The following is a 14,014-nucleotide window of genomic DNA, read 5'->3' on the forward strand; positions in this document are numbered from 1 at the left end:
TCTCTTGGGAGTCCCCTTTCGGATTTGCCTGCTTTTTACATTTCTGATTAATTTTTGCTTTGGTGAATACAAGCATAAAAGCAAAGTTACATATGTTATTGTCTACTGATATAGTCTCTGCCAAGAAATGCGATGGAAATTTTTACATGAAGGCAAATTATGCTCGCATGTGCCACGATCACTAGTCGCTCGGAAGTCGCTGCTAGATAAGAAATTTGGATGCAGAGACCGGCGGTCTAACCTCCTTTTCTAAAAAAAAAAGTCACTGCTAGATAAGAGATTTTGTGACAATCATGGTTGAGTGTTTCATCTGCGAGCAAAGTTTCGGTGAAGAAAAAACATTTGTAATGCTCTGGGAAAAACCCAATGCTACAAAATGTTTTTGGAGCACCGATTGTTTTTTCGCACACACTACCACGAATATCATTTAATCGAGGAAATTTGAATGTAGGTAGATCACTGTTTGTTTGGAAAAATCATATATGTTCTTTAATTTTTTTCTCTTTCCCTATATTTTACTGTTCATTTACTGTCCATGACAGTCCCATTCAAGAACTTTTTTCTAGCGGAAGCATTCGAGAATTATATACTGTAAATAAATATTGGAAGAGCAAGCTTTTTTTTGGGGAAAACTTCCATTGCAGTACAACGAACACTAGAAATAAAAATTACATCCAGATCCGTAGACCACCTAGCGACGACTATAAGCACTGAAGTGAGCCGAAGACGCGCCGCCGTCATCGCCCCTAGATCGCCGTAGTCGGGCACAACTTGTTGTAGTAGACAATTGGGAAGTCATCGTTCTAAGACCCCATAGGACCAGCATCACAGAACAGTAACCGCCACTGATGAAGAATAACGTAGATCAGAAGGATCCAAGCCGAAGACACACGAACATAGACAAACAACGACGAGATCCGAGCAAATCCACCAAAGATAGATCTGCCGGAGACACACCTCCACACGCCCACCAACGATGCTATATGCACCGCCGGAACGGGGGCTAGGCGGGGAGACCTTTATTTCATCTACAGGGAGCCGCCGCCGTCTCACCTTCCTGAGCAGGACACAAACCCTAACAAGGTTGAAAAAAGAGAGTAAATGTATGATGTGGGAATTACGTGTTGTATTCCTCAGGTGCAAACGTACGTATATATGATGTACAGGAGTAGGCCACGACCTCAACTATACAAGGCAACTAGGAGGTGGAGCCAATACACAAATATGCACAACACATATATTCAACACCCCCCCCCCCCCCCCCCCCGCAGTCGAAGCGGCACTGCGGCTGACGCAAAGACTGGACCGAAACTCCTCAAATGACGCCGTAGGCAAGCCCTTGGTTATGATATCTATAAATTGTTGGGAAGTAGGAACGTGTAAAACACGAATATGACCAAGGGCCACCTGTTCCCGAACAAAATGAATATCCAACTCAATATGCTTGGTCCGTCGATGATGCACTGGGTTAGCGGAGAGGTAGACCGCCGAGATGTTGTCGCGGTAGACCACTGTGGCACGGTCAACAGGGCAAGAGAGCTCCTGAAGCAGCTGGCGAAGCCATGAACACTCAGCGACAGCGTTGGCCACCGCACGATACTCAGCCTCAGCACTGGAACGAGAGACCGTAGGCCGCCGTTTGGACGACCACGAGATAAGTGAGGGTCGAAGGTAGACATAATAGCCCGAAGTGGAGCGACGAGTGTCAGGGCAGCCCGTCCAGTCTGCATCGGAGTAGGCGGTGAGGGCGGTGTCGGCGGAGGCATGAAGCGTGATGCCAAGATCCATAGTGCCACAGATATAGCGGAGAATCCGCTTGACGGCAGCCCAGTGAACGTCTCGAGGAGCATGCATATGAAGACACACCTGCTGCACGGCATACTGGATCTCCGGTCGAGTCAGAGTGAGGTACTGGAGAGCACCAATGAGAGACCGGTAGAAAGCAGCATCCGAAACAGGAGAACCATCCGTGGCGGAAAGCTTGGCCTTCGTATCAACAGGCGTAGCAGCATGCTTGCAGTTAAGCATGCCGGCGCGCTCCAGGAGCTTGTGAGCGTACTTCCGCTGATGAAGGAAGAAACCATTCGGACGGCGCACCACCTCGACACCGAGGAAGTAGTGCAAAGGACCCAAGTCCTTGATGGCGAACTCAGCACGAAGACGAGCCGTGAGCTGACTGAGGAGGCCAGCCATACATGCCGTCAGGATGACGTCGTCGACATAAAGCAGCAAGTAGGCCATGTCAGAGCCCTGATGATAGACGAAGAGCGAGGCGTCCGAGCGGGTAGAGCGGAACCCAAACTGGTGGAGAAACGCCGCGATGCGCTGGTACCAAGCGCGCGGATCCTGCTTGAGTCCGTACAAGGACCGCGAAAGCAGGCACACGTGGTCGGGAAGCGCCGGGTCAACAAACCCAGTGGGCTACTGGCAGAAGACCTTCTCCTCGAGGTGACCATGGAGGAAGGTGTTTGAGACGTTCATCTGGTGTACCGGCCAAGCACGGGAGACCACAAAGTGGAGAACCGTGTGTATCGTGCTGGGCTTGACGACCCGAGCGAAGGTGTCGATGAAGTCGATGCCAGCAAGCTGTAGGAAGCCACGAACAAACCCCGCGCGCTTTATAGCTATCAAGGGTACCATCAGGACGGAGCTTGTGTTTGAAAACCCACTTCCCGGTAATCACGTTGGCGTGCCGGGGACGGGGAACAAGCTGCCACGTCCGGTTGCGCAACAGGGCGTCAAACTCATCTTGTATCGCAGCCATCCAGAGTGGGTCACGAAGAGCGGCTCGAACGGAGGACGACAACGGCGACAGCTCAGAAGTGGACGCCGCATGGACGTAGTCATCAGAGGCGTAGCGTGAGCTCGGCCGAAGGACGCCCGTACGGGCGCGGGTGACCGGACCGGCCACATGTGACGGGGAAGGCGCCCACACCGGGAGCGCCGGGGGTGCTGAGGGGGCCGAGGGGGGCGCCGGGGGTGCCGACACCGAGGACGCCGGGGGCGCCGAGGGGGCCACGGGGGCCGCGGGCGCCAACGTCGGGGGAGCCGAGGGCACCAACGTCACGGCTGTAGGAGGCGCTGCAAGCGGGGGACACGCCTCAAAGCCAGGGCGGGTCAAGAGAGGCGCGCGAGCGCCCTGGGACAGGCATCGAGGAGCCTGCGTCAATGGTGGCGGGAGGAACAGCCGGGGGTACCTGCTGAAACGGAAACACATGCTCATCAAAGTAAACGTGCCGGGAAGTGAAGACACGATGGGAGATGGGATCGTAGCACCGATATCCCTTGGAGTTAGAGGGGTAGCTAATGAAAATGCAAGCGACAGAACAAGGTGCGAGTTTGTGAGGAGCGGAATCGGCAGTGCTAGGATAGCAAAGGCACCCAAAAATACGCAAGCCATCATAAGATGGGGGCGTGCCGAAGAGAAGATGGTGAGGTGCATAGTTCCACCGTGGGCGGCAAGGGCGAATGTTAAGGAGAAGTGAAGCAGTAGCGAGTGCATCCAGCCAGAAACGAGGCGGCACATTAGCATGGAACAGGAGCGTGCGAATGCTGTCGTTCAGAGTGCGAAGGACGCGTTCGGTTCGACCGTTCTGCTGTGAAGTATACGGGCATGTGAGACGAAAAACTGTGTCGTGGTGCGACAGAAAAGTGTGGAAAGCAAGGTTGTCGAACTCTTTTCCATTATCATGCTGACATAGGAGTAAAAAGCCGTCAAAGTGGAGAGTGCGTCCGACTTTCGTGATAAAGGTAACATCCACACATAGTGAGAATAATCATCAAGGATAACCAGATAATATAAATAGTCTGAATTACTAGGAACCGGAGAGGTCCACACATTGCTATGAATCAACTGAAAAGGAAAAGAAGTTATGGTGGTGAAGTTATTAAACGGGGGGCGAACATGTTTGCCGACACGACAGGCATGACAGGTGTGATCCTCTATCTTATTACAACTGAAACTGAAACTCCTAAGAATATGACGAAGTGTGACGGGGTTGGGATGACCCAAACGAGCGTGCCAGAGAAAGACGCCGGCGGAGAGAGCAACCGGTGCAGTGGTGGAGGTGGACGGCGGATGCACCAGATAGAGCTCATCGAGGGTGTCACATCGGTGAAGTACCATCCTGATTCGAGCATCCTTGACACAAAAACCAAACTCGTCAAATTCAACAGTAACATGATTTTCACGGGTTAAACAACGAACGGAAACAAGGTTCTTAATAAGATGAGGTGACACAAGTATGTTAGACAAAGTAATAGGCTTGGAATTAGAAGGAAAAGAAGTGTGCCTGACATGTGTGATAGGAAGGGTGGAACCGTCGCCGACAATGATGCGGCGGTCGGTGGTGATGGGAGTGAAGGAGGCAACATTATCAGGATGAGCAAACATGTGAGCCGTAGCCCCGGTGTCCATGTACCAATCACCGCCTTCAGTGTAGTTGTTCGGCGTAGGCGCGGTGTGCAGCGCGGCGAGGAGCGCCGGATCCCAAAGAGCCGGTGGCAGGGCCGGCGAGGGTGGCGGCGGGGTCGCAGGGAGACCGTAGGCGCCACTTAGCTGCGGCAGTGGGTATCCTCCGTACGGCTGCGGAGCCGCGTAGTACGCCTGATGCGCCGGTGGACGCGGCACAGAAAGGGTCAGTGCAGGAGCCCGTGGAACCGGCATGGTGTAGGCATGAACGACATCGGTCCACGGGTTGTAGCCGGAGGCCCACAGAGGGGGCACCTGGAACTGATGCTCCTGCTGACGAGGCTGGCCGGCACCCTGTGGCTGCTGCTGCTGACCCCCCGCGGCGGCCCCCACCGCGCCGACCCCTGCGGCGTTGTTCGGCGGGAGGGGCAGGCGGCCCATAGGGCAGCGGGAGCAGCCCCGGCTGCTGGGTGGCCGGGTACGGCGGCGGCGTCAGGGACGGCGTCGGGTGGCGCTGCGGAGGGGGTGTGGCCGGGGCGGCTGGAGGCGTCGCGGGTGGTGCCGGCGGCGAGAGCGGTGTGGATGGACCGCGCCTTCACCTTCTTCATTCGCCGCTCCTCCAAGCGGATGTACGCAACGAACTTGGCGAAGGACGGGTTGGGGATGAGGCTAAGGTTCGCCGCAGCGTTGCCGAAGTCTTCGTTGAACCTGGCGGTGAGCGTGCTGAGAAGGAGGTCATCTCATCGATCTTCGTGCCAATATCGCGGAGCTCGTCAGCGAGAGTTTTCAGGCGGCGACAATAGTCGTCGACGGAGCTGTTGTTCTGATGACACCCAAAAAACTCTTGCTGCAAAAAACGCGACGCTGGAGTTTGTTGTCGGTGAAGAGCCCGTTTAGCTTGGTCCACACGATGCAGGCATCGTCGCCGTCCGCCACGACCGTCTGGAAGAGGTCCGGCGAGATGGTGAGGAAAAACCAGCGGATGATCATGGTGTCGATGGTGGACCAATCATGGAACTCAAGGATGAGGCTGGAGTCGACGGTGCCGTCCACGTGGTCGATGAGGTGATACTCCTGAAACACGAGGGAAAATACGTCTTCCACATGTAATAGAAGGAGTCCGTCTGAGAGAGACGAACCGGCACCCGCTTAAAGATGTTCAAGTTGCGGAGGACGTTCACATAGGAAGAGTTGACATCGGCGAATGGGTTGGAGTTGGTGGACGCGAAGGAGATGACGGACGACATCGCGAGGGCGAGACGGCACGGTTGCTGCGGCGAAAACTGAAGGGAAAAGGACGGCTAGGACACGAAGCGGCGGGGGCTGCTAGGTGGAGCGGCACGGAGCTAGCGAACACGGGCGGCGTGACACGACGACGATGTGTGCTAGCGAGCTAGGGTAGCGATCAACAGGCTCTGCGTAGGCAGCGATTGATTTGTTGGCGACTAGCGGGAAAGTGTGCATGCACGATCGGTGGATGGCGGCTGGTGGGGAGGTGTCCTGGCGCGAGCGACGATGGTGACGAAAGCAAGAAGAAAACCTAAAAAACTCATATCATGTATGATGTGGGAATTACGTGTGGTATTCCTTAGATGCAAACGCACGAATATATAATGTATAAGAGTAGGCCACGACCTCAACTATATAAGACAACTAAGAGGTGGACCCAATACATAAATATGCACAACACATATACTCAACACTAAAAACGGGGGAGCAACTAGTTAACGAGCGCTTCTTCGGGAGCCTCGCAACGATCAGTGCCACTTGGCGCGCTCTCAGCCATTTGCCACGTGTCGCGCTCTGGACGCTCCCTTCAGATTTGTTTTTTTTATTTTTTCGCACGTGTTTTCGGCTTTTTAAACGGTTTTTTTCGGGGGTTTTCGACGTTTTGGTTTTCCCCCGGTCTTTCTTAGTTTTTTGATAGAAAAATTTCGAAAAAAAATTTTGCGCAAAAAAACACGTTTTTTCCTTTCGCGAAAGTCACGGTTTTTCTTCCGCGAGAGGCACGCTTGTGCTTTAGCAAGAGTCACGGCCGTGCCTTTCGAAAACGAAAAAAAACGCGTTTTGTATTTTTTTTCTTTCGCGAGAGTCACGGTTTTGCTTCCGCGAGAGGCACGGTTGTACTTTCGCGAGAGTCACGGCCGTGCCTCTCGGAAAGGGAAAAACAAAACGCGTTTTTTGTTTTTTTTTCTTTCGGGAGAGTCACGGTTTTGCTTCCGCGAGAGGCACGGTTGTGCTTTCGCGAAAGTCACGGCCGTGCCTCTCGGAAGGAAAAAAAATACGCGTTTTCTGTCTTTTTTCTTTCGCGAGAGTCACGGTTCTGCTTCGGCGAGAGGCACGGTTGTACTTTCGTGAGAGTCACGGCCGTGCCTCTCGGAAAGGGAAAAACAAAACGCGTTTTTTCTTTTTTTTTCTTTTGGGAGAGTCACGGTTTTGCTTCCGCGAGAGGCACGGTTGTGCTTTCACGAAAGTCACGGCCGTGCCTCTCGGAAAGGGAAAAAAATACGCGTTTTCTGTTTTTTTTACTTTCGCGAGAGATACTGTTTTGCTTTCGCGAAAGGCACGGTTGTGCTTTCGCGATAGTCACGGCCGAGCCTCTCGGAAACGAAAAAAAATGCATTTTCTGTTTTTTTCCTTTGACGAGAGTCACGGTTTTCCTTTCACGAGAGGCACGGTTGTGATTTCGTAAGAGGCACGGACATGCCTCTTTCGGAAAGGAAAAAAAACCATGCTTCTGGTCTGGTTTTTTCGTCCGGTTTTTTCATCCGGTTTTTTCGTGAAAAAAAAGTTTGTCAAAACCTATCAACATGGAATCTAATTTTGAAGATCTCGACGCGAGGAATCCAATGATGAAAACGGTTCGAGATTTGGATGCACAGTTTAAGAGATAAAACATTTTGAATAAACGCATCTACGAAAAAAGGAAAACTTCAAGGTTGTGACAAGTAGCACGCTGATGTACGCCATTTGTCGTGACCTGGGAAAGTGGAGTGCTCTTTGCAACGAGTACTCCTTAATTAATGATTTCGCTAAAAACGGAGCCCTCCCGACAGCCCTTGCCAGTATCCATCACAGCTGCATGGCCCTAGGGCCATCGAAAATGAGGCGTACCTGATGCCGGCACCGGCGAAAGACACGAACCCTAAATTTCTTTCTTGAAGAAGAAGAAGGCAGCTACTGACGTCTTAATGGAAAAGCAAGCTTGGTGGGCTTCAATTCGAATACTGCTAGCCTATGGACGGATGGGCTTGGACTACTCCGTAGCAACGAATAATATTGACACCCTCGTCGTTAGAACATTGTCGGCCCAAGACAGTTTGTGTGTATGACAGTGTATGAAGGATGGACCAACAAAATAATGACGTATTACATTCTAAAAAATGTTTTTTCTCCGAAAAAAAACAAAAACTATGTCTTTACTCCATCCACCCCCCATTGTCAAAATACCTCGTCCACGCCAAAATATAGTGTGGTTTTCTCTTTTGAAAAACAAACTTCATAATATTTAATAAAATTTATAGAGAAAAATATCTAATGATACCTGATACGTCTCCATCCTCTCTAAAAAACCGAGGTCGTGGCCTCCCGCGCGCCTGGGTTAGCCCATTCAGGAAGAAGCCTGACGCGAGAGAGCACGCTAGGTCTCGTTGTAAGCGAGACATAGCGCTGCCCCAAACCTAGGCTACTACCAAACAGGCAAATTGAAAGCACAAGTGCTCCCTAGGTGGTTTTGATAATTGATGACAACATATCTTTTGTTGGACTAACATCTCAATCTAGCATGTTTCAGATAAGTTCAACAATGGAGTGGCATGGACTAAAGGTTGTGGGAACTCCTTCAAGATGCTAGGGACAAAGGATTGGCTAAAGCTTTAAGCTCAAGACTCTTCATTTTACATTTTAGTGATCCAAGATCACATTGAGACTTTAGGAAAAGCCAATACTATTAAGGAGGGATGAGGTGTTGCTTAATGAGCCTCTTGCTTCATGTGCTTAGTGATATGCTCCAAAACCCTCAGCTACTTTCCCACTTCCACATATGACCTAAACCCTAAGCCAAACTCGGTCCTACCGATTTTTCCTATCCGGCGCCACCGAGTTTCACTTGTCATAAGCCACTGCCAAACCCTAATCAGTTCGGTCCCACCGATGGGATCTCGGTCTCACTGAGATGGGCTTGCAAACTCTCTGTTACCCATTGCAATATTCTCGGTCCCACCGAGATATGCAATCGGTTCCACCGAGTTTGCTTGGCCAAATCTCAGTTTCACTTGTTACCCAAATCGGTCTCACCGAGTTTGAGTAATCGGTCAAACCGAGTTTTGGATTTACCCTAACCCTAGCACATCGGTCTCACCGAGTTGATCCAGTCGGTCCCACCGAAATCTCTAACGGTCACTAGGTTTACATTTTCGGTCCGACCGAGTTTATTGATTCGGTCCCACCGAGATTGGAAAACTGTGTAACGGTTGGATTTTGTGTGGAGGCTATATATACCCCTCCACCTTCTTCTCATTCGATGAGAGAGCCATCAGAACACACACACCATTCCAACTCATATGTTCTGAGAGAGAACCACCTACTCATGTGTTGAGACCAAGACATTCCATTCCTACCATATGAATCTTGATCTCTAGCCTTCCCAAGTTGCTTTCCACTCAAACCCTCTTTCCACCAAATTCAAATCCTATGAGAGAGAGTTGAGTGTTGGGGAGACTATCATTTGAAGCACAAGAGCAAGGAGTTCAGTACCTACACACCATTTGTTACTTCTTGGAAAGTGGTGTCTCCTACATTGGCTAGGTGTCACTTGGGAGCCTCCGACAAGATTGTGGAGTTGAACCAAGGAGTTTGTAAGGGCAAGGAGATCGCCTACTTCGTGAAGATCTACCGCTAGTGAGGCAAGTCCTGTGTGGGCGATGGCCATGGTGGGATAGGCAAGGTTGCTTCTTCGTGGACCCTTTGTGGGTGGTTGCTTCTTCGTGGACCCTTCGTGGGTGGAGCCCTGTGTGGACTCGCGCAACCGTTACCCTTGGGTGGAGCCCTGTGTGGACTCGCGCAACCGTTACCCTTCGTGGGTTGAAGTCTCCATCAATGTGGATGTAGGATAGCACCACCTATCCGAACCACGGGAAAAACATCCGTGTCTCCAATTGCGTTTGAATTCTCCAAACCCTTCCCTTTACATTCTTGCAAGTTGCATGCTTTACTTCCTGCTGCTCATATACTCTTTGCATGCTTGCTTGATATGTATCGTGTGTGTTGAAATTGTGCCTAAAACTCCACTTAAACCAAAAAAGCTTAAAAATTGCAACTTGAGCATTATGTGTCTAATCACCCCCCTCTAGACACATCTACTTCTAGATCCTACAAGTGGTATCAGAGCCTTGGTCTCCATTGCTTTGGTTTAATCACCATCGGAGGAAGATGGATGTGTCTACTCTAGGGAGTCTTAGACATAGAGTGTCTATTCTTGATGGAAAGTACTTTCATGAATGGAAAAATGAGATGCTTGTAATCTTCAATCAATATCATTTGAACAAGTATATTGCTAGCCCTTGTGCACCCCATATTGATCCCTTGCATCCTACCCTAGATGAAGATATTGACATGATTCACAATCTTAGAACTATTGAGCTCATCATTAGAGGATTGCCCAAAAATTTGATTGCTAGTTTGCCTACTCAAAATTGCGCCTATACTATATGGAAATTTCTTGAGGAACGGTTTCCCAATCATTCCTTGAAAACTTTGGATGAAATTCTTCATAAATCTATTGCCTTGAGTAAGATGAACTCTAGTGATCCTAGTTTTGGTAAATGTCTTCTTGAACTTGCCAATCTTAAGCATGCTAAAGGAGATGTTGGAATCATTAATGATATCATACTCAAAGCTATAAGAATTCATAAAAGTGACCACTTTGATGATCATTTATCTGATGAATTACCCTCTCTAGGAAATGATGAATCACAAGATCATGATGAACATGAATATTACAATGAGGATGATAGTGACTTCGATCTTGATGATGCAATGAGACATTTTGGTCTTATGGCAAATCTTCGGGGATATGAATCAGGAGGAAAGGAATGGGTTCTTGATAGTGGATGTACTGATCATATGACCGGAGATGAAGAGATGTTTCGTGAGCTTGCTGAAAATGACGGCCCTCGAAAATATGTCACCTTTGGTGATAATTCAAAGGGTAAAGTGATTGGCCTTGGTAAGGTGGCCATCTCACATGATAGTTCCATTCAAAATGTCATGCTCGTTGAATCTCTTGGCTACAACTTACTTTCAGTATCTAGACTTGCTGATTTCGGTTTGAATGTCCTATTTACTGAGGTAGATTGCCAAGTATTTCGTCGAGACAATCATAAAATGGTCTTTACGGGTATGCATAGAGGTGATCTTTACATTATCGATTTCTCTAAAAAGGCACAACCTAAAACTTGCTTTGTTGTTAAATCCTCAAAAGGTTGGTTGTGGCATAGACGACTAGGTCACGTTGGCATGAGAAACCTTGACAAGCTTATTAAAGGAAATCATATCCTCGGGGTTAACGATGTCATATTTGATAAGGATAGACTTTGCAGTGCTTGTCAAGCAGGTAAACAGGTTGGAGGAAGACATCCCGTGAAGAATATCATGACCACAAGGAGGCCACTCGAGCTACTTCACATGGATCTTTTTGGTCCCAACGCCTACAAGAGTCTCGGTGGAAATTCTTTTGGTCTAGTTATAGTTGATGACTTTTCAAGATTTACGTGGGTGTTCTTTCTTAATGACAAGTCGCAGGTCCAGAAGATCTTCAGAAACTTCGCTAGGAAAGCCCAAAATCAGTTTGATGTGAAGATCAAGAAGGTTCGGAGTGACAACGGAACGGAATTCAAGAACGCAAATGTGGACACCTTTCTTGACGAAGAAAGGATTTCACACGAGTTCTCGGCTACGTACACACCTCAACAAAATGGAGTTGTTGAGAGGAAGAACCGGACACTCATCGAAATGGCAAGAACGATGCTTGATGAATACAAGACGCCAAAGCACTTTTGGGCAGAAGCGGTTGAGACAGCTTGTCACGCAACAAATCGCTTATATCTTCACAAGCTACTCGGCAAGACGGCATACGAGCTCCTCACCGGTAACAAGCCTCAAGTTGGATACTTTCGAGTATTCGGCTCAAAGTGCTACATTCTTGGTAAGCATCGTCGTTCAAAGTTTGCTCCTAAATCTCATGAAGGTTTTCTACTTGGTTATGGTTCAAACTCTCACACTTACCGTGTCTACAACAATTTCACCCGAAAAGTTGAAGAGACGGTAGATGTGAAGTTTGATGAATCTAATGGCTCGCAAGTAGAGCAATTGCCAATTGATGTAGGAGACAAAGACCCTTCAGAAGCAATTCAAGACTTGTCCATTGGCAAAATTCGTCCAACGAAAGTGAAGGAGAGTACTTCATCCGTCCAAGTGGAAGCTTCTACTTCACGACAAGGTGAACCAAGAATTGACACGGAAGCATCCACAAGTGGGACACACCAAGATGAAGAAAACGAGGAAGTACGTCAAGATGAACATCAACAACCTCCTTCTCCACCACGACAAGAGAACGACGACGTCAACAATGAAGAAGGCCAAGAAGAAGAACAAGATGAAGAAGATGTTCAACGAAGACCCAAGCAAAAGCTCTCACGAGTTCGAGCAAGAATTGCCAAAGATCATCCCGTCGAGCAAATCCTCAATGATATACAAACCGAGAGAATCACTCGCTCAAAAACTCGTTTAGCTAACTTTTGTGAAAACTATTCATTCATCTCTAGCATTGAACCAATGAAGGTTGAAGAAGCATTGGAAGATCCGGATTGGATAAACGCTATGCATGAAGAGCTACATAATTTTGAGAGAAATCAAGTTTGGACATTGGTTGAGAAGCCCGACAACAACCACAACATCATTGGTACCAAATGGGTGTTTCGCAACAAGCAAGATGAAGATGGACAAGTGGTTCGCAACAAAGCACGTCTCGTCGCCCAAGGGTACACACAAGTCGAAGGTATGGACTATGGTGAGACGTATGCTCCCGTTGCTAGACTTGAGTCCATTCGCATCTTACTTGCCTATGCTAATCACCATAATATCACCTTGTACCAAATGGACATTAAAAGTGCTTTTCTAAATGGTGAAATAGAGGAGGAAGTTTATGTCAAACAACCTCCCGGCTTTATCAATCCCAAGAAACCAAATCATGTTTACAAACTTCACAAAGCTCTTTATGGCCTTAAACAAGCTCCTAGAGCATGGTATAAATGCTTGACCAAGTTCCTTACTACAAGTGGTTTTGAAATTGGTAAAATTAATTCTACTCTTTTTACTAAAAGGGTTAATGGAGAACTATTTGTATGCCAAATTTATGTTGATGATATCATATTTGGTTCAACTAACCCTATCTTTAGTGAAAAGTTTGGAAAGCTAATGTCAGAGAAGTTTGAGATGTCTATGATGAGTGAACTCAAATTCTTTCTCGGGTTGCAAATCAAGCAAACTAAGGAAGGTACATTTGTCTTTCAAACAAAGTACACCAAGGACTTATTCAAGAAGTTCAATATGCAAGAATGCAAAGGTATGTCTACACCCATGCCTACTAGTGGACATAATGATTTAACCAAAGATGGTGAACCAGTTGATCAAAAGGTTTATCGCTCTATGATTGGTTCATTGTTATACCTATGTGCTTCACGTCCCGATATTATGCTGAGTGTGTGCATGTGTGCACGATATCAAGCTGCTCCTAAAGATTGTCATCTTAAGGCTGTGAAAAGGATAGTGAGATATTTAATCCATACACCAAATTTTGGCATTTGGTATCCTAAGAGGTCTTCTTTTGATCTTGTTGGCTATTCCGACTCGGATTATGCCGGAGACAAGGTTGATAGAAAGTCCACTTCGGGTACTTGTCAATTTCTTGGTAGATCTCTTGTGTCTTGGTCCTCCAAGAAACAAAACTCGGTATCCTTATCCACCGCCGAAGCTGAATACATTGCCGCTGGTTCATGTTGCGCTCAATTACTTTGGATGACTCAAACTCTTAAAGATTATGGGATTTATGTGAAACATGTTCCACTGCTTTGTGACAATGAAAGTGCTATCAAAATTGGTCATAATCCTGTACAACATTCTCGAACTGAGCATATTGAAGTTCGTCATCATTTCATTCGAGATCATGTTGCTAAGGGTGACATCAATCTTAAGCATGTTCGCACCGACAAGCAATTAGCGGATATATTTACTAAACCACTTGATGAGAAAGCATTTTGCAGGTTGAGAGGAGAATTGAACATCATTGATGCTTCGAACTTGGAGTAGAAACTCCATTGGATACATGCAAGACATGAGCTTATGACTAATCCATGATATATCTCTCATGATAACTATCTTATGTCTCGGATATATTTGTACCTTGCATGTTGTCTAACCCATGCAGGTGCTTGGTTGAATTTAATTCCATGAGATTGCAACTCACTCATATCCTGAGCGATCTCTACATCACCAAGACTCTACACAATAGTGGTTGAAGACAAGGAAGCACAAAACCATACAAAC

This window comes from Triticum urartu, chromosome 4A (assembly GCF_056163025.1).
Source record: "Triticum urartu cultivar PI428250 chromosome 4A, HENAU_Tu73, whole genome shotgun sequence".
Classification (NCBI taxonomy): Eukaryota; Viridiplantae; Streptophyta; class Magnoliopsida; order Poales; family Poaceae; genus Triticum; species Triticum urartu.